We start from the raw sequence: 22,017 nt of genomic DNA, 5'->3' as shown, positions 1-22,017 counted from the left end.
TCCACCCCCTGGTCTGTGATTTTCCTGCATTTGGTGTCATTGCATGTGTTCCGTGAGTCTGAAGAGGACTTTATAGATTGGTATCAGACAGACGAACTAATATTAAACTTATGGACTTGAGCTGGACTGGGTTGCAATATTTTCTCAATATTCAATCACTCAAGTATATAAAGCTCTTTCTTACACACATATGAGTGTCTCTCTGAATTTTTTTTCTATTCGACCCAGACTAACACAAATAGCATGCATAGGCCCTAAGATAGAGGTGGGGGGGGGGGGGGGCAGTGGGGGAGGAATGCCATATGCAAATAACTGGAGGAATATCAATGTAATATGAAAAATGAAGGAATGCCCCATCTAGACATGAGTCTACAAGGTGGGCAATGGACATATCCCACATATATTGCAGGTACATCTTTCTTAGAACCATAGAAAACTATTAAGGAAATTTAAGCAAGTAGGTGACATAATCATATTTTATTTAAAAATTTTTCTCATTACTACATCAATACCAAATTGGAGAGAAGTAAGGTAGGAGAGATTAAGAAAAGCAAAATTTGAGAGACGTTGGTCACTTAAGCTAGGCAGGGGAAGCAATCAATGATAGCAATGTGAGAGACATAAAGGTAGGTGTGTTTCACTACGCAAGAAGGACGAGGGAGAAATAAAAGTTGAGAAGGATCCCCGAGTTGCTAGTGCTATTGAGAGGATGGAGGATGTGCTTGTTGAACCTAATAGTCAGCCTTTTGATTACATGAGACAAAAACCCAGAGTATAAGACAAAAAGTAGAACGTTCACTAGCTTAGATAAATAAGTTACAAAGAAGAGAGTTCACTGGCTTAGAAATACCAAAGTTATAAAGAACAGAAGTATAATTAGTTTTATGATTGACAGGGATTGCATTACAATACAATCAGGCATACTTCATTTCAACTCATCATGAATCACTCAAACTATTAACTTGATTTTTCTTATTGGTTTCTTATAAGTTTCTTAGACAGACTTCTTACACATCATAAGATTCAGCCATAGATATCTATTTATTTAAAAACTAGATAGGCATGAGGGCTTCTCTTTGCTACTTTACATTTGGGGAAATATTCTGATGATCTTTGCTTGCTTTATGTGTCTCCTCCTACGCCACCAAATGGAAACAACACACAGAATAATGTCTGTTATCATCATGAGCCTGAAAGCCACCAAAATGTGTGAAACCACAATGAATTGGTTTGTATTTTTAAAAAAAGATCAAATATAGGAAATGTCAACATTTGGGTATCTGTAAATGTTAAATTGAAAGTGTGGAGTAGAGAGATTACCTGGCCCATAACTCAAAGTTGAAATCCAGACTAGCACCCTCTTTTCACTTACCACGTACCGTGTTATCTATTTTTCAAATTAGTGGTGGGTATCTGGCAAGAATGAACACTGAGGAAAGAGTAACACTGGTTACTCTTCATAAAAATGGTTAAGCTTCTTTATGTTTGGCTGCACCATGATACATGGCGGTGTACAGTCAGATCATGATGTATTTAAGCTCTACTTTGTGACCTGACATGCTCATCCCTATTTACAAATTATATCTATTTTTGATTAATGACCTCATCTTTGGAAACTATACGTGTGGATAAGTAAGGCAAGAGTGTGTATTGAGGTAGAATCTGAGATGGAGCAATTGAAGTTACATTAAAAATGCTACTAAATTTATACCAGAAGGCCAAAGATACTGAGATGTAAAGGCCCTAATATAATTGGGAAAGGTAGGAACCAAAGAAAGGATGGTATTTTCCTAAAGGACTATGAGAGGCTTCAAGAATTTCATGGAAATATCAAGTTAAAAAACAATGGAATTTTCCATAATTCTTCGAAACTTCTTTGTATGTTTTAAACAAATGCTGCTGAAAGACCCTATCAAGAAATAACACATAAAATTACCAGTTGGATTTACCCAGAAATATGGTATTGTTGGCCACAATAGGTTCATTTGTGGGGATCAATTGTCATTGGGAATCCTGGTGGCAAAATGAAAATAAATACGTCTACCGAGACAAGACCATGAAATAGAACATTGAAAAAAGGATTTCATTGAAGCAGGATGGGGATCATGTCCTGATGAACTTTGTGTCCATATGGGTATTTGTGAGGATGCTTATCCAGATGGCCATGATCAAATGCTAAGGGGTCTGTATACATTTTGTTCTTCATTGAAAAGTTTACATTAAAAATGTCAATGGGAAGGAGTATAATGCAAAATAGAAAAGAAAACCTGAAGAAAGATGCAGGAGAAGCATAAAAGGCAAAAAATAATTTCTTATGGATAAATAAATATTTTCCTGCAAATAAACGTTCTATATGATAAAATTTGACATTAAATATTCTATTTTATTCATTTTGCTTTGGTCACCCACATATGTTTAATGACTGGTCTCCCCTCTGCAAGCTTAGGCCTCTATCTAAAAATCCCCAAGGCTTGCAGGGTACTTAACAGGACAAGGCACTGAATAACATCACACAGTTAATATTGGATATTTAATTCCACTTTATATAGAAAACAAAGTCATAAAGAAATATCTATCAGTATATCTAACAGCTTATGAGTCATTATTTCTCATCTGAAAGGTATTCACTCAATGAAACAACTAATTGCATTATGCATATTAAATATGGTAAGGTGTTATATGTATCTTTTTAAATATCAATCACAAAAAAATACTCTGCACCTATTTCCAAGCAAGGAAGGGTCAGTAACAAGTTCATATGAGAAGATCTTTTTTGATAGGAAGAAATGGATTGGGCATTTTAGAGATGAAACTTGGACAACAGAACAGACACCTAAATGTTCGTGGGAAAGTACATGCTTACATCTGAACTTAGATATTCATACATACATTCATACACACAGCACTGCTTGAATTTTTCTTTCAAAATCTAAGTCATAATGAAGTTGTATTGGGGGCTTGATGGGTCTATGAAATACTGGTTGGGAAAAAAGGCCTCTCTCATCACCAACTACAGCATAAGAACTCATGGAATGAGAAGAAAAACTAGCTAGATGGTCAAAGGATAATCATGGCAGAAGGGACAGTGTGGGCCATGGTCTAAGAAAAGTATGCAATGTAGACTTGGCCTTTTGACACCTTGAAAGACAGAAAAAAAAGTGTCAGCAGCAAATAGAGCTATGACATTAAAACTCATTTCCATCCATCCAATGTCCATCTAGGACAGAGACAAACACTCCTTTAGCTGTCTCTCATGGAAGAGCGAATTCATTTGAAATGCAACCTTTGGCAGCCGCCTTGCACTTAATCACTGCACCATGGTGATTTATTTCATTCACTGTTAAAATTTGGAAATGTACAGCTATTAGTGATTAAGTTTGGATTTGCTTTAAATTCCCAATCCTACTCTATATTCCCTATTTCCTCCAAATACTTATCAAGCTCTCCAGAAATTCTATAAAATGACACTGCAATTACATTCCTCCAGCATTCACCATCTTTTCCCAGTGCTGCATATTCAAACCATTGGCTTTCGAAATCCCGTCACGATAGTCCAGTGGTTTTCTTTGTTCCACACTTACTTGCTTTTGAAAAGCCAAATCTTTAATAAAAGAAAATATAGAAATTCCATTAGCTATTAAATAATGTACAATAAAGCCCTGAATAAAGTGTGTCCATAATCTTTATCAACTGCCTGAGATACCCAAGAATGCTCAGAGACTAGAAGATGGAGCATTGTTTATTCTCAAATGACAGAGCATTTCAATGCCATGCCAAATCTGTTTGTCCATCTCATGAATGCACAGCCCCTTCTAAGAGGCAGAGTTGGCTAGAGATGTTCCTACTTTGAAATATTTAAGAAAAGGAAAAATTTTTTGTGCATTTTTTTTAACTTTTATTGGGGGGCTCTTATATCTTTTATCAAAATCCACACATTGATCCAGTGTGTCAAGCTCAGTTACCCATAAGCCGCCATCATCATTTTCAAAACATTCTCTTCCCACTTGAGCCCCTGATATCAGCTCCCCATTTCTTCCTCCTTCCTCCCCCACACTACCTGACAAATCCTTGATAAATTATGGGATATTATTGTCATATTTTACATAGTCCTTTGTTGCCCCTCACCCACTTGGGAGGGGGGTTCTAGTTGGTCCTTGTGATCGATTCCCCCTTTCTCCCCTTACCCTCTTCTAATCCTTCTGGATCTATACTCTCATTGTTGGCCCTGAGGGGTTATCTACCCTTGATTCCCTGTATTATCTACCCTTGATTCCCTGTAGCAGTCTGCGTGTTCTGGTCTAATACGATTTGTAAGGTAGAATTGAGATTATGAAAGTGGGGGGAAGGAAGAACCAAAGAACTAGAGGAAAGTTGTGTGCTTCATCTGTGTTCTACTGCACCGTGACTGGCTCATCTCTTTCCTGTGACCCCTCTGTGAGGGGACAGCCAATGGTCTGCAGATTAAAGAAAATATGGGCTGAAGACAGAGATTAGGAGGAAGATGAATGAGCATTGTAGAATGAAAAGAGGAAACAGCATCTTTGTTCTCTAGTGCTGCTGTCACAGAACCAACACAAATGGGTGCCTTGAGGAACACAAGTGTATTCTCCACCTGCTTAGGAGGCTGGCAGTCTAAATGTGGAGTGCTAGCTCCAGGAGAAGGTTTCACTTTGTCCCCTCTGGGGACAGATCCTGGTCATTAATTTTTCCCTGGGTCTAGGAGCATCTCAGGGCAGGGCCCTGGGTCAAAGGATGCAATACTCTCCCCAGCTCTTCTTTCTTGGTAGTCGGTGGTCCCTCTTTCTCTGCTATCTTTGCTCGGTTTTTACCTTCCATGGGGAGTGAAAGGACTTTCTCCAGCAACCTTCCACCTTACTTCTATTTAGTTAACGTAACACGCATAACTTAGCCCTCATTAATTACCAGGCAATACCAGGAATCATGGCTAAATAAAGTTGACACATAATTTGGGGGTCAAAATTCAATCCATATCAACCACTCCATGGTTAGAAATAGAATGTACAGTGATAGGAAAATATATTAAAATGTTCTTTTTTACTGTGAATGTGACATCATTCCTGCTCAATATGTTGTTCCTGGGACAGTAAACCATATGATTGTCCAGTTCAAAATGGCATACACCGGTCCATTTTAGCTAGCTAATGTCTAGGCTATCACTCTGTATTCTTTCCATTTCATTCTTTATGACTTTCATATTTCCATAACTCAGATTTTGCATATACAGTGAACATTGTTAGTTGTGTGTGGCATAAGCAAAGGTCAGGAAAGCTTGATTCTATCTACATCATTGAAATACTAATCACAGTTTGGCTGTTCAAACTCACTAACCACTCCATGAAAGATGAGACAGTCTAATCCCCAAAAGATTTACAATCTCAGAAACCCCAAGGAGTATTTATATTCTATTTCATAGGTTCCTGTGAATCTAAATTGACTCAATACCGGTAAGTTTGGCATTTTTGTTTCCAACATAAAAGCTTCATCTTCTAATATTATATTAGACAATGTCATGCTTCTATTTATAATATTTCAATGATTAGTATTTCAGAAGTAATTCCCTTTTCCTTCCTTCTAGTCTGTCTTAATCTGGAAGCTACTGAAATGCTAAAATCTGTCCACTGTGTGTGACCTATCTGAAATTTGAAATTCTAGTGACACCGTTTCCAGCATCACAGTAACATGAAAGCCATCTAAATATGGCAATCTGAGAGAACAACAGTGAGAAAACATTCAACAACTTGTAAATAAAATTCCTGTCAATTTACCATATTGTAACAGAAATACACATTAAAAGCTGAATAAGCCAAACTCAACCTTTTTATGGACTCAGAGGAATTGCTATAATAAGTAACTTTTAATGGAGATTTAACTTAATTGTGAGAACTGGGTAAGTAGAAATTATTTCTCTGATTATTTCTCAATCGGTCCTGAGCTGAAGCCATAGAGCAGGCAGTTTCGAAGGAAGGATTGATGTGGAGTAAAAGAAAGAAGGGGCAGCTAGAATTTGTGACTATTTTTGATCAGAACCTACATTGTATTCTCCCCATGTCTAAATGCCCAACCTCATTGTCATGAAACCTTTTGGGAACAGCCATCACTCTTTCAGGAGAACGCCTATCCATGCTTGGTGCAGAATGTAAGAAGCGGAAAGAAGAGAGCCTATCAGTGCTGGAGGAGATCTGATCCCACTTCTACTCGCCCCAGGAAGACGAGCCAGCAGAGCTGCAAAGCTTCGTGGGAGCAGCAGCAGGGTCAGACTTACACCCACTGGCAAAAAGTAAACGTGGCATCTCCTCACTTCTGTTCATGTCAAGCAACTCTCTTGTCTGGTCTGTCTTAATCAGAGATAGACAAAAAGAAAATTCTGGGAAGACTAGTTCAGCTTAGCCAAATTGATACATTACCACTAGGATGTCAAAAAACTTCTGGAAATGATATGTCAGGTTTATGACTTGATTTTGACTGAAAAACAAAACTATCTCTTCCTTGCTGCTCTAGGTACCACTGCTTCAGGGATGCCTGCAAGCTTCAGGCACCCTGGCCTTGACCTCCTCCAGCTGAGTGAAGTCCGGAGGAACAGTGCCGAAATTAAAGAAGCAAGGAGTTGTGCAAGATCTGACCCTTAACAGACAGATAAAATGATTCCTTCATTTTCACAGGCCTACTTAGAATGTCCATTCTTGGAAATAAACAGTAATTTTATTATATTTTGAAATGTTAGGATGATTAGCATTTAACAAACCTAGCCTGTTTAATATATTTCTTTAGCTCTCTTTAATCCTGCATTCACTGGTTTGAAAGACATTTGGGGACATTTAAATAGGTGTTCAGGAAGCATTAATGCAGAGTAAATCAAAACAGCACAAAAAAGGAAATATTGGGAAGGTAGCTCTTATCTATTGCTTTAAATTCTGTTCACAATAACTTTTTACTTTCTACAACATCCTATTGAAATATTAATAGAGTAATAAGGTAAATTAGTAGCATTTTAGTAAGAATTAGTTCATCATATGTCTTCTTTCTTTTTATTAAATTTTTATATCATTTTATTAGGAGCTCATACAATTCTTATCACAATCCATACATACATCAATTGTGTAAAGCACATTTGTACATTCATTGCCCTCATCATTGTCAAAACATATGCTCTCTACCTAAGCCCCTGGCATTAGGTCCTCATTTTTGCCCCTCCCTCCCCACTCCATCCTCCCTCATGAGCCATTGATAATTTAAAAATTATTATTTTGTCATATCTTGCCCTATCTGATGTCTCCCTTCACCCACTTTTCTGTTGTTTGGCCTTCAAGAAGGAGGTCACATGTAGATCCTTGTAATCGGTTTCCCCTTTCCAACCAATCCTCCCTCCACCCTCCCAGTGTCGCCACTCACACCATTGTTCCTGAAGGAATCATCACCCTGAATTCCCTGTGTTTCCAGTTCCTATCTGTGCCAGTGTACATGCTCTGCATGTGGCTTTTTCCAAGTGCGGTAAGTGAAAATAAACTAAGAACCATGAGAAAAATAACCCTTTGCAAAGGAAAGAGGCAAGATAATCAGATAGAATTCTATTTAAGATAAATTTCACCAACTTCAACGTTTGACCATAGGAGGCTTCAGTCACCAGTAACAATTCCAAATAACATAAATGACTTTCAGCTCATTATATTCATAAATAAGAGCCAACACTTAGCATGCACACAATGGGTACCTGGTACCATTTTCTTAAGTAATTCAGGTATAGCTCATCCCAAGGTGGTTGTAGGGGTACCAAAATGACTCTCATTTGACAGATGATAATCCTGAGTCCGTGTTGTTAAGGATTTTACCCAGACGCAGATAGCCAGTAGGACTTAGAGCTGGAAGATGGATGATACATGCTGGGTTCTGATTCAAGCAATTAAACTGAGACCAAAATCAGTGCATTATTTCCTCTTTTCACTACCAACTAATAGTGATCCAATAAGACCCATTAGAACTGACCCTTTGGACTTTAAATCTTTACAGGAATTGACAGCCTCATCTTTCCCTTCCAGAGTTCCTGGTGGATTCAAACCATCGATCCTGTGGTTAGTGGCTCAGTGTATAGCTACCACGGTTTCAGACAATAAAAATTTGCATCTATAAAATTGAAGATGTAGAAGTAGAAAATGTTGAATAATGTATTCAAACATATGCATATAAATACCAGAGTGGCTTTTAAATGAGGACTGAAAATGAATTTATACCAATGCATATGAAAGCAGCAAGTGAGTACACTGCTTTCTGTTTAAAATGTTCTCTCTGTCTCCCTGCTTTTCAAAATATGACTCTTAAAATCAAAGTGCGGTTTGAGCTCTATGATGACCCAAGCCCAACCATATTTTACTAGCGCCATCAGCCAAGCCAAGGAATGTTGTGCCACTGGTGTAAGTGGGGAGATTCCTGGAGCGCAAACCCACTGCCACGCAGTCCCTGCTGACATCAAACTGGACAGATCCGCTTTGAAACCAGAGAGCACCAGGAAGGTTGGTTACTAGTGTTTTCTTCACTATGCCAAGGCATTTGACTGTGTGAATCATAGCAAAGTAAGGTTAACCTTGAGAAGCTGGGAAGTCCAGGACACTTCTTTGTGCGCATGCAGAACTCTTGCGTGCTTCAAACGGCAGCGGCGCAAACAGAACAAGGGAATACTACATGGTTTAAAATCAGGAAAGGTTTTCAACAGGGTGTATCCTCTCACCCTCGGTATTCAACCCGCATGCAGAGCAGCTGGATTATATGATGAAGAATACAGGTAGCAGGATGGAGGATGATTTACTAATTACTTCCCATATGCAGATGAGGCCATCTTGTTTGCTGAAAGTGAGGAAGACTTGAAGCACTTGCTGATGAAGATCATGGATGGCAGCCTTCAGTGTGAATTACAACTCTATGTAAAGAAGGCCAAAACCCCTCAGCAATGGCCCAAGAGGTAACATCAGGATGCACAGAGAAAAGGTTGAAGTTGTCTAAGTTTTTGTATTACTTAGATTCACAATTAATGTGCATGGAAGCAACAGTCAAGAGATCAAAAGACAGGTTTCACTGGGTAAATCTGCTGCACAAGACTTGGAAAGCAAAGACATTGAAGACTAAGGTGTGCCTGACCCAAGCCAAGATAGTTTCAATCTCCTTATATGCATGTGAAAATTGGAATTCAATAAAGAAGACCCAAGAAAAACTGATGCATTTGAATTGTAGTACTGGAGAAGAATGCTGAAAGGACAGTCACTGCTAAAAGGACATCTCAATCTGTGTTGGAAGACGTATGGTCCGAGTGCCTGTTAGAGGCACGGATGGCAAATTTCTATCTCACATGTTTTGGACATACTGTTAGGAGAGACCAGGCCCTGGAGAAAGACACCCTGCTTGGTTAAGTGAAGGGGCAGAGAAAAAGAGGAAGGCCCTTTACATGATTGACTTCATAGCTGAAATAATCACCTCAGGCACAGAAACAATTGCACAGCTGTCACAGGACTGTACAGTGTTTTGTTCTATTATGTATAGGGTTGCTATGGGTTGGAAAGACTCAATGCCACCAAGCAACAACAAATTGAGTCAATTCTATCACTATTATGTTTTATTTATTTCCCAATTTCAGAGCTGTATTTCTTTATAATAGCAGACAACCTCATCTCACTTATGAGAGTGTCTGGTGGGTTTGAAGTACCAAACTTGAAGTTATCAGTCTAAGATTCACCTGCCAGTGCCAGACACAGTCAGCTAATTACCCAATATTTGACCTCCCTTCTCCTTGATGATTAGAATCTCACTTTCATCCAAATTTATGACAGGGCCGAACACGAGGTGACATAACTTTCCCCTGGGATGCTTTGGTAGATAGGCAATGCCCAGTGACATAACTATTGTCCATGAGCTATAGACAGGTGTTTGTAGGATGTTCTTAAAGATTCCTTATTTTTCTTAAAGGAAAAAGACATTCCTGCCCAGCCCTGACACTTCTACCTTGTCTTCTATGGAACCAGATGGCATGTATGCAGTGGTAGCAACCATATTATGATACCGAAGAAGGAAATAAGACAAAGAAACTCCAGTTGTTATCAAAGAGGGAAAAAAGACCACACTTTGAATGGAATTATTGAATATTACAATCAATTCCAGCAACATTTTGGGCTTTTTCTTAAAACAGAAAAAAAATGACCTTCCTGTGGAAGATATTTTGGCAATGTGACTATTAAGTATAATTGGATACATTTTCAGATTATGATTTTAGTGATTTCTATACCAGACTCGGGGAATTCTGAGGTTCTAGACATGACTAAGAGGGGAGGAAGGGGGAACCAATTGCCATAAATAACACACACACACGCATATACACCCTCCAGGGGAAAAAAACAACAAAAACCACAGGGGAAGGGAGACAGTGGTCAGTGTAAAATCTGAAAATAATAATCATTCATAATTTATTAATGGGTCATGAGGGTGGGGGAGGGGGGAAAAAGAAGAGCTGATACCAAGGGCTCAATAGAAATGAAATATCTAGAAAATAATGATGACAACATATGTAAAAATATGCTTGATGCAATTGAAGTATGGATTGTTATAAGAGCGTAAGAGCCCCAATATAATGATATTTTAATTAAAAAATTTAAAAGAATGCAGTAGTGTGGGGCAGTGTTTATGAAGCTGGAGGAACCATTTCCTTTCCAAACTTCACAGAACAGTTCTGTTATATAACAGCCACCTGCTAAGTTACCGCTTGAGAAATTAGTAAAAGACAACCTTTAACTGTAAGACAATACTTGGAAACACTTGCATCATAATTTCTAATGTTACTTCTGATTTAAAACAAAAAATCTTAATTTATGAATTCTTTCCTAGAAGCTTCCATAATAATTTGAGTGGTATTTATTTTTGCGAGAGTAGATTGCTTATTGCTATATTACCTTTTGACAGTTTATTATGACATGTTAGCATTTACTTTTTACTTTCACACAATAACTGACAATTTTTCACTGGTATTATTCTTGTCTATAGAGATTGAGTAAAAGAAGAGGCGCCTTGTATCTGACAGGGAATTTTCAATTCAATATGCATTAGTAGGAGCCCTGCATACATACAAAATGAGTCCAACACATGTTCATTTGATTTGAGCACATGTTATCAAACAACTTATAATCCTTGTTTCCTCTATGGCAGAGATTTAAAGGTTATATTATTCATCACATTCTATAGTATCTTGTGGTTGGTAGTTGCTATTGTTGGTATAAGCCCCCACACATGGCACACACATGAGGCTAGAGAAGAACTGAACTCCTCACAGTGTGCTTAGTTATAATATTCACAGAAGCAAGTTAGGCTTTCTGTTGTGCCAATGTGTAAATTGAGACAACAACCTTTTGGTTACGGTGGATGAAAATCCAAAAGTTTGAGAAGAAATCTTCCCTACACTTAAAATATACATTATAAAATTAGAAGGAGGTTCTCTTCCCAGAAATGAACTATTCTTCATTTACCTTCTCCCAGAAGGTTCACTATGACCATATTCTGTTCTTGCATTAATTCTAGATGTTAGGAAAGCCATTGTCATGAAGTTACCAGACTTATGCCTGAACACTGTTACTGTTGTTAGGTGCTGCCGAGCTGGTTCCAGGTATAGCAACAAATGTACTGCAGAACCAAAGGCTGCCAGGGCCTGTGCTAACCTCACAATTGTTGCTATGGCTGAATTCATTGTTGTAGTCGCTTCACCAATCTTTCTCACTGAGCTTCTTACTTTCTTAAGATTTCTTTTTTACCAAGCGTGATGTCATTTGTTTGGCACTGGCCTCTTCTGATAACATGTTCAAAGCATGCAAGATGCAGTCTTGCCATCCTTACTTCTATGGAGCATTCTGCCTCTACTCCCAAGTCAGACTATGTCGCTTGTTCTAGCAGTCCATTCTATACACTTCACTAGCACCAGGATTTAAGTACATCCAATATTATTCCCTCATCATTTCGCTGTCAAACTTTCACATGTACACAAGACTATTGAAAATACCATGACCTATGTCTGGTTCAACTAGTCCTCAAGGTGATGTCTTCACTTTAACACTTTATCATTATTTTTAATCATTTTATTTGGGGCTCGTACAACTCTTATCACAATCCACACATATATTCATTGTGTCAAGCATTTTTGTACATTTGTTTCCCTCATCATTCTCAAAACATTTGCTTTCTACTTGAGCCGTTGGTATCAGTTCCTCATTTTTCCCTCCCTCCCCATTCCCTCCTCCCCTATGAACCTTTGATAACTTATAAATTATTATTATTTTGTCATATATTACACCATCCGACATCTCCCTTCACCCAGTTCTCCGTTGTCTGTCCCCCAGGGAGAAGATTATATGTAGATCCTTGTACTCTGTTTCCCCTTTCTCTCTCACCTTCCCTACTTTAACACTTTAAAGAGGCCTTTTATATGTGGGTGGAAAGCTCTGAGAATATCTATCAAGTCAAGTCGTCCAATTGTGCTATTTAGATCTGTAGCCTCCTTGTTGAGTTTCTTTCCCAATGATCTGTCTTTTTCAGAGAGTGGTGTATTAAAGTCGCCAACTATAATTATTGAGCCTGTGATCTCTTTTTTCTTCTTGGAGTGTTTGATTTATGAATTTTACAGGTCTCTAGTTAGGTACACATATGCTTATTATGCTCACTGCTTCTTGGTCTATTGTTCCCTTGAGCATTATATAGTGCCCTTCCTTGTCTCTTGTTATGGCCTGTATCTTGAGGTCAATTTGGTCACATATTAAGATCGTTACCCCTGCTTTTTTTGCATTACCATTTACTTGGGGTTTTTTTCAGCCTTTTATTCTCAACCTGTTTTTGTCTGCAAGCTTGAGATGAGTCTCCTGGAGGCAGCAGATCGATGGGTTATGTTTCCTGAGCCAGTCAGTTAGCCTCTGCCTTTTAATGACCGAATTCAGGCTATTGATATTCAGCATTATTGTATCCCTCTGTGGATTCTGTGTTGTCATCTTGTAGCTTTTGTGTTGTATATTTTCATATCTACCTATCTTATCCGCTTGTGTTGTGTGTGTGATTTATGTTTGCCTTCTTTCCACTATTGAGCTGATGCCATGCTGCAGCTGTTTCCACTTTGTCACCCTATGGGTGGAGTTGTTCTATGTGCTGGTCTCTTATTTACCCTCGGTGAGTGTTGATCTTCTGCCCATATGGGATCAGAAAGGATCTTTTGTAGGGCTGGATTTATATTTATGCATTCTTTGAGGTTGTTCTTGTGTGGGAAGACTCTTACTTCCCTATCTATCTTAATAGATAATTTGGCTGGGTAAAGTATTCTTGGGTTTGTGTTGTTTTCCTTCAATTTTTGGAATATGTTACTCCATTCCCTCCTCTTCTTCATCGTTTCTGCTGATAGGTCTGAACATATTCTTACTAGAGTACCTTTATATGGGACTGTTTGCTTTTCCCTAGCTGCTTTTATGACCTTCTCCTTTTCCTCATAGTTGGATAATTTGGCAATTATGTGTCTTGGTGACTTCTTTTTGGGATATAGTCTGGCTGCTGTTATTTTAGCGTCTTGAATGGTTGCCTGATTTTCATTTATTAAGCTGGTGAAGTTTTCATCAAAGAATTCCCTTGCTATTTTCACTGTTGATGTCTTTGTTGTGTCTTGTTCTGGTAGTCCATTTATTCTAATACTGTTTCTATTCATAGCATCCAACATGGCTCTCAGGTTTTCTTCAGCTAATTTGATTGTCTTATTTGACTTCTTTTCCTGTTTGCTGAGGTCTGCTTGCTTATCCTCTAGGTCACTGGTGCAATTCTCTGCCTCCTCAAGCCTATTAGCAAGGTCTGTCAATTTGTTACTGGATTTTGTTATTTTATCCCTTAACTCTTTTGGTGCGTTGCCTTTTTCTCCTGTACCATTTCATCTTTTTTCGGCATTGCTTCCCTCATATCCTTTATGACTTCAGGCAGCATTTTGAAAATTTCTTTTTGTGTCAGGTCATTATCTGCTTCTTCTATGCCCATCATTAGATTCATGACTTCTTCTAGCATTGTCTTCTGTTTCTCCTGCTTTTTCGTTGAAGCTCTTAGAACTGTTGCTGTTTGCGTGTTGTTTTAGAAGAGCCTGGAGCCATCTTCCTGAGTTGAAGATCCCTGGGCTCTCTCGGGGGATTCTTTTGAAACAGATTTGCTGGATGAAACATATCCTTTGATTTCTTCAATGGTTCTTCTATAGGAATTGATTTTGACCCAAATAAAATTAAATCCTAGAGTTCTCCAATATTTTACTAATTTATCTTGATGCTGTTTCTTGTTTCAGCTGTGAGGATTTTTGTTTCCCTTCTGGTAAAATGCAATCCATTCAGAAGGTTGTAATCTTTGGTCTTCATCAAGAAATAATTCAAGTTCTCTTTAATCTCAGCAAGCAGAGTTGCATTATCTGTACATCACAGATTGGTAATGAGTCTTCCTTCATTTCTGATAACTTTGTTCATCTGCATATAGTCCAGCTTCTAGGAATATTTGCTCAGTATACAGATTGAATAAGTATGGATAAAGTATAAAACTCTGATACGTATATTTCCTAATTTTAAACCATACAATATCCCTTTTTTCTGTTTGTACAGATGCCCTTTGGTCTATGAACAGTTGGAAAAATGTTTCCTTCATGTTTGGCTGTTGTATAAATTGAACTAATTTACATATTAGATTGCTTTCGTTGGAGGTTTATAGATCCACTGACAACACTGTATGTCAGAATAGATCTTCAAATATTCTCTTTGACAATGAATGTGGTGTTATTACTTTCAATTCATCATTCCCAGCAAAGAAGACCGTATCATTGTTCAATTCAAAATTACCAATACCAATTTATTTCAATGCCTGAGACATTGATTTGTATGCATTCTGTTTCATTTATTTAAACTTCCAATTTTCCTTGATTTATAATTCCTATATTTCATATCCCAATCATCAGTGGATCTCTGTAGCTGTTTTTTTTTTATTTTGAGTCATGCCACATCAGTAAATTTAGATCTGGAAATTACTACATTCACATCATGAAGGCTGATTTTACTCTGAGGAGAAAGCTGTTCTCTATAAGATTTTAAGTGCATTCCAACCAGAGGAACTCTTATGGCACTATATCAGACAATGCTCCACAGCTTTCTGTAAAGTTTCATTGACTAATTTTTTAGAAGTAGATTATTTAATCATTTTTCCTGGTTTGTCTTAGTCTGGAAGTTCTACTGAAGTCTGTCCTCCATGGGTGATCCTGATGTCACTGGAAATACTAGCAGTGCAGTGTTCAGGGTCACAGCAACCCAAAGGCCAGAGGAGTACAATAAACTTATAGATAAGTGATGGCTTTCTGCATATGAGGGAGTCTTTCTCTCAGGGTGAAATACTAGCCTGTCATTTTTCCTCATGACTTTTGACTTGATTTCTACTAATATTACTCATCAATAGTTTCACCAAGAAATTTATTCCAATGTGTTAATGGTTTCCACCTTTTGCTGATAATACAAAATACTGGATAGGAAATGTCATACTATCCTCAAGAGACAAAGAAACAAAGAAGCCAATCCTCTTTGTAAATATGTGTATATGTGAGTCGGTACAGAGCAAACTATAGGTCACATAAAAGCACATAAAATCTCCTCATAGTTAAGGTGTTCAGTGATAGCAAGATGTCCAGTCATTACCAGCAAGGTGTCCACTCATTAACTACTCTGGATTTTTAACCTGCAGTCATTCGTGCATTGGACAAATGATTATGAAATGCTTCCTTTGTGAGAACTCACTTGCTTTGAAGTGGAGAGACAAAGAAGAACAAGGCGTATTCCAGTCTCTCTGAGACCTGTATGAAGGAATAAAGTAAGTATGTAAAGAGTGATGCTGTCAGGTAAGCGTTGGACTAACAGCAAGGGCAGCAGTTCCTGTGAGTCAGAATCAAGTAGATGGCAGTGGGTGGGTTAATTCAGTATGTGGCTTAGGTGAGAGAGAGATTTAATAAAGACAAGCTAAAAATATTAGTAGCCAAAATAAGTGGCCCCTAAAGCCCACTTACCGAAATTCACCAATGCACTGCTGCCTCTAATTAAAATGCAATTGTTCTTTATTTAAAGGGAAATCTTAATAAGTGTGTGCTGTTTCTTAGACCTTGCAAAGATGAGAAGTAGCACTAATTAAGGAAGAACCCTGACAGGCACGTAGTCAACGTACAATGATGAAAATCTAAAAGCAATAGGATATCAAAAAGTATGAAAGTCTTGGGTGCTACGATAAGAAACAACTTGCAGGATCCAGCTTTTCTGTGTGTGTTGAACAGTGCCACACACCTTCAGACCCTGTAAGCAAAAGAAAGTGTTCTGTTTCTGGGGTGGTTGACTTTGGTTCTTGCTTCCCAACGCTGAAAGAATGCACGCGACAGGATCTCTTTTGTAAATCCACATAACTTTTATGAGGGAAAGGGAAGTTTCAGGTATGACAGCCTCAGATAGTACCCACTATCCTTGCAAAGTGTGCAAGGCCTGTGGTGGGGGCCATGGGAAAGTTCGCCACTGAAAGTGGCTGTTTCGGGAGCGTGGTCAAACAACTGGAAGAAATATGGGAACAGGGAAAGGACTCCAGAGTGTGGAGCCAAGAGAGCGCCTGAGAGAGGCCTGAGAGGAAGCTTTCTGTCCCTGATATGTTACAGGTGGCACGTGTGCACCCAGCCCTTGCCCTCTGACCTGCAAGGGAGCACCCTAGTAAAAGAAAAAAGGACAACATGCCTGCAGCCTGCTTTTATCCACTCCTCTCTCCTCTGGCTGCAGAGGGCTGGTTGAGGGTATTAGCCGACCACATTGGCTGAGTTTAGGCACATCTGTGTGATGTGATGCAGTGTCGCTGGTGCCTAGTCCTGTGCGCCCAGGTGAACCTCCTACCTGGGTCTAGGTGACTTAGGTCTGAGCATGTCCAGCTTTGGATTTTCCCATAGGTGTATAATTAGTGTGTCTGATTTCTGTCTCACCCCTTTATTGTGGTCCAGACAGCTAATTTTAGTTTAGTGTAGGCATTTGGTGGAGACAGCCCTCTTAATCCTTAATCTAGCTACCTTTCAGAAGGACTATACATAATCATCCAGAATCAACTCCCATTTGAACACTGGGTTTTCTGCACATGTTTATTTCATTTATTCCTCACAAAGGTTCTGCTGAAGTAACTCATTCGCCTTAACAAATGAGAAAACGAAGGCTCCAAGTAATCAAGAAACATATTCAACATGAATCATGAATATGAAGTTCAAGATGTTAAATTAATTTAAATATCTAATTTTGATTGCATCTTTGACTTTCAGAGCTGCCTGGGAACCACTCCATTGATGGAATGCATGATTAGAATTCTGCAAATGGCATCCAATAGTTTTTTTAATGCTCCCATCTTATTGGAAACTTGATATTCTAATTTAAGAACCAATTATTTGAACAAAAGAAATCTTGGTGGTGTAGTGGTTAAGACTTCAGCTGCTAACTGGAAGGTCAACAATCACCCTTTAAGAGATAAATATAACAGTATGCCTAGGCAAAGATTTCTAGCCTTGAAACCCAGGTTTAGCTACTCTACTCTCTCCTCGACAGTCACTATGAGTCAGAAATGTAGCAACAGTGTAATAGCAGAAAATTAATATGTATAAAGAAACTAAGAACTTTCATCAAAAATAGGACATTAAACTTGTACTGCTTTCCTGTCCCAGTGTACTTCACGTGATGAGGTTACCGAACAAGGGAATCTTCCACATATTTCAGAGGATGGCAAATAACCAGATATACTCATACTATTATTCTTTAAAATTTTTTTTTATCTAAAATGACTAGGCACAATGATAAACAGGTCATGATGCAATGGCTTCTTTCAGTGGTGGGGAATGTGTCCATAGACTAACCAATGAAGCTAGCATCACATGCCTTGCCAAAGACAAGCAGTTCCAACTATCGCTTTAGGGGTGAGTTAATTCAAGGTCTGACCAGTATGGCCCATGGCTGATGTCATAAAGATTCAAATGGCCCTGGGCATAGAAAAGACCCCAACCCCTATGTCATGCAAACTATTTTTAATGGTCTGAATTTATAGCATATCAAAATTCAAGTTACTCTTGCTCCGCTTTGATCTTTAGTTTCACCTTGCATCTACGTATCTCTGCATATCTTGCAATGGTATTCAGACTGAGTTGTAGCCCAGTTGGGTCTCTTAAAAGCTCCTAAAAGGTGGCAAGGCCTCGTCTTACTCATATATTTGTGAAGAGCATGAGATAGAGGGATTAAAGTGACTTGTGCTATTTATAAGCTTTAGACATTTGACAATTGGGTTACTATTTTCCAAGCATCCAAATTTTCTCTTGTGGGAACAATTTATCTTGTGCATTGACTATTAAGGTTATAAGTCATAACTTATCCAAAACAAATACTAAACTAATACTAAACCAAACACATTGCCATGAAGAAAATTCTGAATTACAGTGACCTTATAGGACAGAGAAGAATGGAAATTCCAGAACACTTCATTGTTTTCATGCAGAACTTTTACAAGAATCAAGAGGCAGCTGTGCAAACAGAACAAGGGAATGCTACGTGGTTCAAAATCAGGACATTTTGGTAACAGGGTTTTATCCTCTCACTATACTTATTCCCTCTGTATGCTGAGCAAATCATCAGAGAAGCTGGCTTATATGAAGAAGAATGTGGCTCAGGATTGGTAGAAGGCTTATTAACAACCAGGGACAGGCAGATGAAACCACCTTATTTGTTGAATGCATGGAGGACTTGAAGCGGTTGCTGATGAAGGTAAAGGATTTTGGGCTTCAGTATGGTTTATAACTCACTGTCAACAAGAAAAAAGTCCTCGGCACTGGACCATGGTAAATGGACACGTGGTGGAAATTGTCCCCAATTTCGTCTTGCTTGGATCTATAATCAATGCTCATGGAAATAGCAGCCAAGAGATCAAAAGACACATTTCAGTAGATGAATGTGCTGCATAAGACATTTGTAGAGCATTGAAAAGCAAAAAAATGTTGCTTTGAGGACTATGGCCTCGTATGTATTTTAAAATTGGACATTTAATAAAGAAAGTCAACGAAGAATTCATGCATTTGAATAATGGTGCTAGAGAAGAATATTTGAAGTACCATGGACTGCCTAAAGGGAAAACCAATTTGTTTGGGAAAAAGTGCAGCCAGTGTGCTCCTTACAGGTCAGGCTGGCTAGGCTTCATTGTACATTCTATGTTGGACATGCTGTCAGGAGAGATCAGTACCTGCAGAAGGACATCATATTTGGTGAAGGAGAAGGGCCTTAAAAAGAAGGCCCCCAGGGAGCTGAATTGGCACAGGTGATTGCAACAATGGGGTCACTCATAAGAATGGTTGTGGGGACTGAGCCAGACCTGCCAGTGTTTTGTTCTGTTGTACTTAGAGGTCACTATGGGTCAGAACTAAGTTGATGACTGTGTTAGGCCAGGTTGACTAGAGAAATAAATCCAGATCCACTAATATGTATGTTAGAGAGGGCTTTGTATCAAAGAGCAGTTGTATATTGAGAAAACATCCCAGCCCAGTCTAGATAAAGTCCATAAGTCTGTTATTAGCCCATATATCTGATACTAGTCCATAAATTCCTCTTCAGACTCACATAGAGCATGCAATGATGCTGATGCAGGAAGATCACAACCCCGTGGGTGAAAAGTTTTGTGGATCCATTGAGAGTGGAAGCATCTCAGCCCTGGCATGGATCTTCACAAGGCTAGTCAACAGGAATACCAAGGCAGAAATAGAGTGTGTAGTCTATATCCAGAGAAAAAGAGAAGTTCTCAGAATGCTCAGGAGAAGGCCATGCCCATAAGGAGGCATCATCAGGCTGTGACCTACCTGATTGACAGGCTAGACTCTACCCCTAGAATTTTTTATCAAGATGACATGAAATTATGTAACTATCACAATGACATTTAACAATAACAATAAAATAGGACAGAGTAGAACTGCTCCTGGGGTTTCTGAATCATTAGGGGAGCAGAAAGCCTTATCATTCTCCTGTGGAGTGACTGTAGACCTATGCCACCAAAAATATAAAAAACAACTTCACTGCTATCAAGTCAATTTTGACTCATAGTGAGCCTGCAGGACAGGGTAGAACTACACCTGTAGATTTCCCAGACTGTAACACTTAAAAAAAATCATTTTATTGGAGGCTTGTACAACTCATCATAATCCATACATACATCCATTGTGGCAAACACGTTTGTACATTTGTTGCCATTATCATTCTCAAAATATTTGCTTTCTAATTGAGCCCTTGGTATCAGCTCCTCATTTTTCCCCTCCCTCCCCACCTCCCCATGAACACTTGACAATTTATAAATTATTATTATTTTGTCATATCTTATGCTGCCTGACATCTTCCTTCACCCACTTTTCTGTTATTCATCCCCCAGGGAGGATGTTATATGTAGATCCCTGTAATCGGTTCCCCCATTCTATCCCACCTTCTCTAGACCCTCCTGGTATCACCACTCTCAACACTGGTCCTGAAGGGATCATGTGTCCTGGATCCCCTGTGTTTCTAGTTCCCATCTGCAACAGTGTTAATTCTCTGGTCTAACCAGATTTTTAAGGTACAAATGAGTTCATGATGGTGGGGGGAAAGGTAGCCTTTAAGAACTAGAGGAAAGTTGTATGTTTCATCAATGCTACACTGCACTCTTACTGGCTCATCTCCTCCCCGAGACCCTTCTGTAAGGGGGTGTCCAGTTGCTTACAGATGGACTTTGAGTTCCCAATCTGCATTCCCCCTCATTCATAATGATATGATTGTTTGTTCTTTGATGCCTGATGCCTGATCCCTTAGACACCTTGTGATCACACAGGCTGGTATGCTTCTTCCATGTGGGCTTTGTTGCTTCTTAGCTAGATGGCCACTTGTTTACCTTCTCGTCGTTAAGGCACCAGATGCTGTATCTTTTGATAGCCGGGACCCATCAGCTTTTCTTCACCATGTTTACTAATACACACATTTGTCTTCAGTGATCATGTTGGGAAGGTGAGCATCATGGAATGCCAATTTAATAGAACAAAGTGTTCTTGCATTGAGGGAGTACTTGAGTGGAGGCCCAAGGTTCATCTACTACCTTAATAGCAAACCTATAAATATATACACATGGGATCTATTTCCCCATCACCATATGTAAATATATTTACACATGTAGATGCCTGTATTCAGACCTCTATAAATGTCCTTTGCCTCCTAGTTCTTTCCTCTCTTTCCTTTTACTTTCCTCTTGTCCCACTATCATGCTCATCCTTCATTTGGGTTTCAGTAATCCCTCTCAGTTACATTGCCCTTGATCAATCCTTACCAGGCCTCTTACACCCTCCTTGTCACTGATTTTTGGATCACTTGCTTTTCCCTTATCCCTGGGTTTGTTAACACCACGTCCTATCCCCAACCCCACCCCTCTCATATCCTCCTGAAACCATTGGCCCCATTGTTTTCTCCTCCAGATTGTTTGCCAGCCTATCTTATCTAGATAGAACTGCAGAGATAATAACATGTACCAAAAACAAGACAGAGCAAAACAAAGCAACAAAAAAAACCAATGTAAATAGTTCAAGGTCTGTTTGTTGACCTTTAGGAGTGTTTTCCAGTTAAGAGATTGTAACACTTTACAGGAGCAGAAAACCTCATCTTTCTCTCCAGGAGCAGTTGATGATTTTGAACTGCTGACCTGTTAGGAGTCCAAAGCATAGCCATTATGCCATCTTGGCTTCTGGTGCTTATTTAAGAAGACCTCTTTCCCAGGGAGACTTAACACTGAACAGGCACTAATCATGCAGGATGCAATTCACTTCATCTTGATTTGTATTTTCTAACACTGTGTACAAAGAACTAAATAACTGAATATTAATTGATGATGAAGAAGATAAATTTCTAACAGGGACTATAATTCTCCATCTTGAATTTGCCC

This window comes from Tenrec ecaudatus, chromosome 15 (genome assembly GCF_050624435.1).
Source record: "Tenrec ecaudatus isolate mTenEca1 chromosome 15, mTenEca1.hap1, whole genome shotgun sequence".
Taxonomy (NCBI): Eukaryota; Metazoa; Chordata; class Mammalia; order Afrosoricida; family Tenrecidae; genus Tenrec; species Tenrec ecaudatus.
This window is presented reverse-complemented; position numbering follows the sequence as displayed.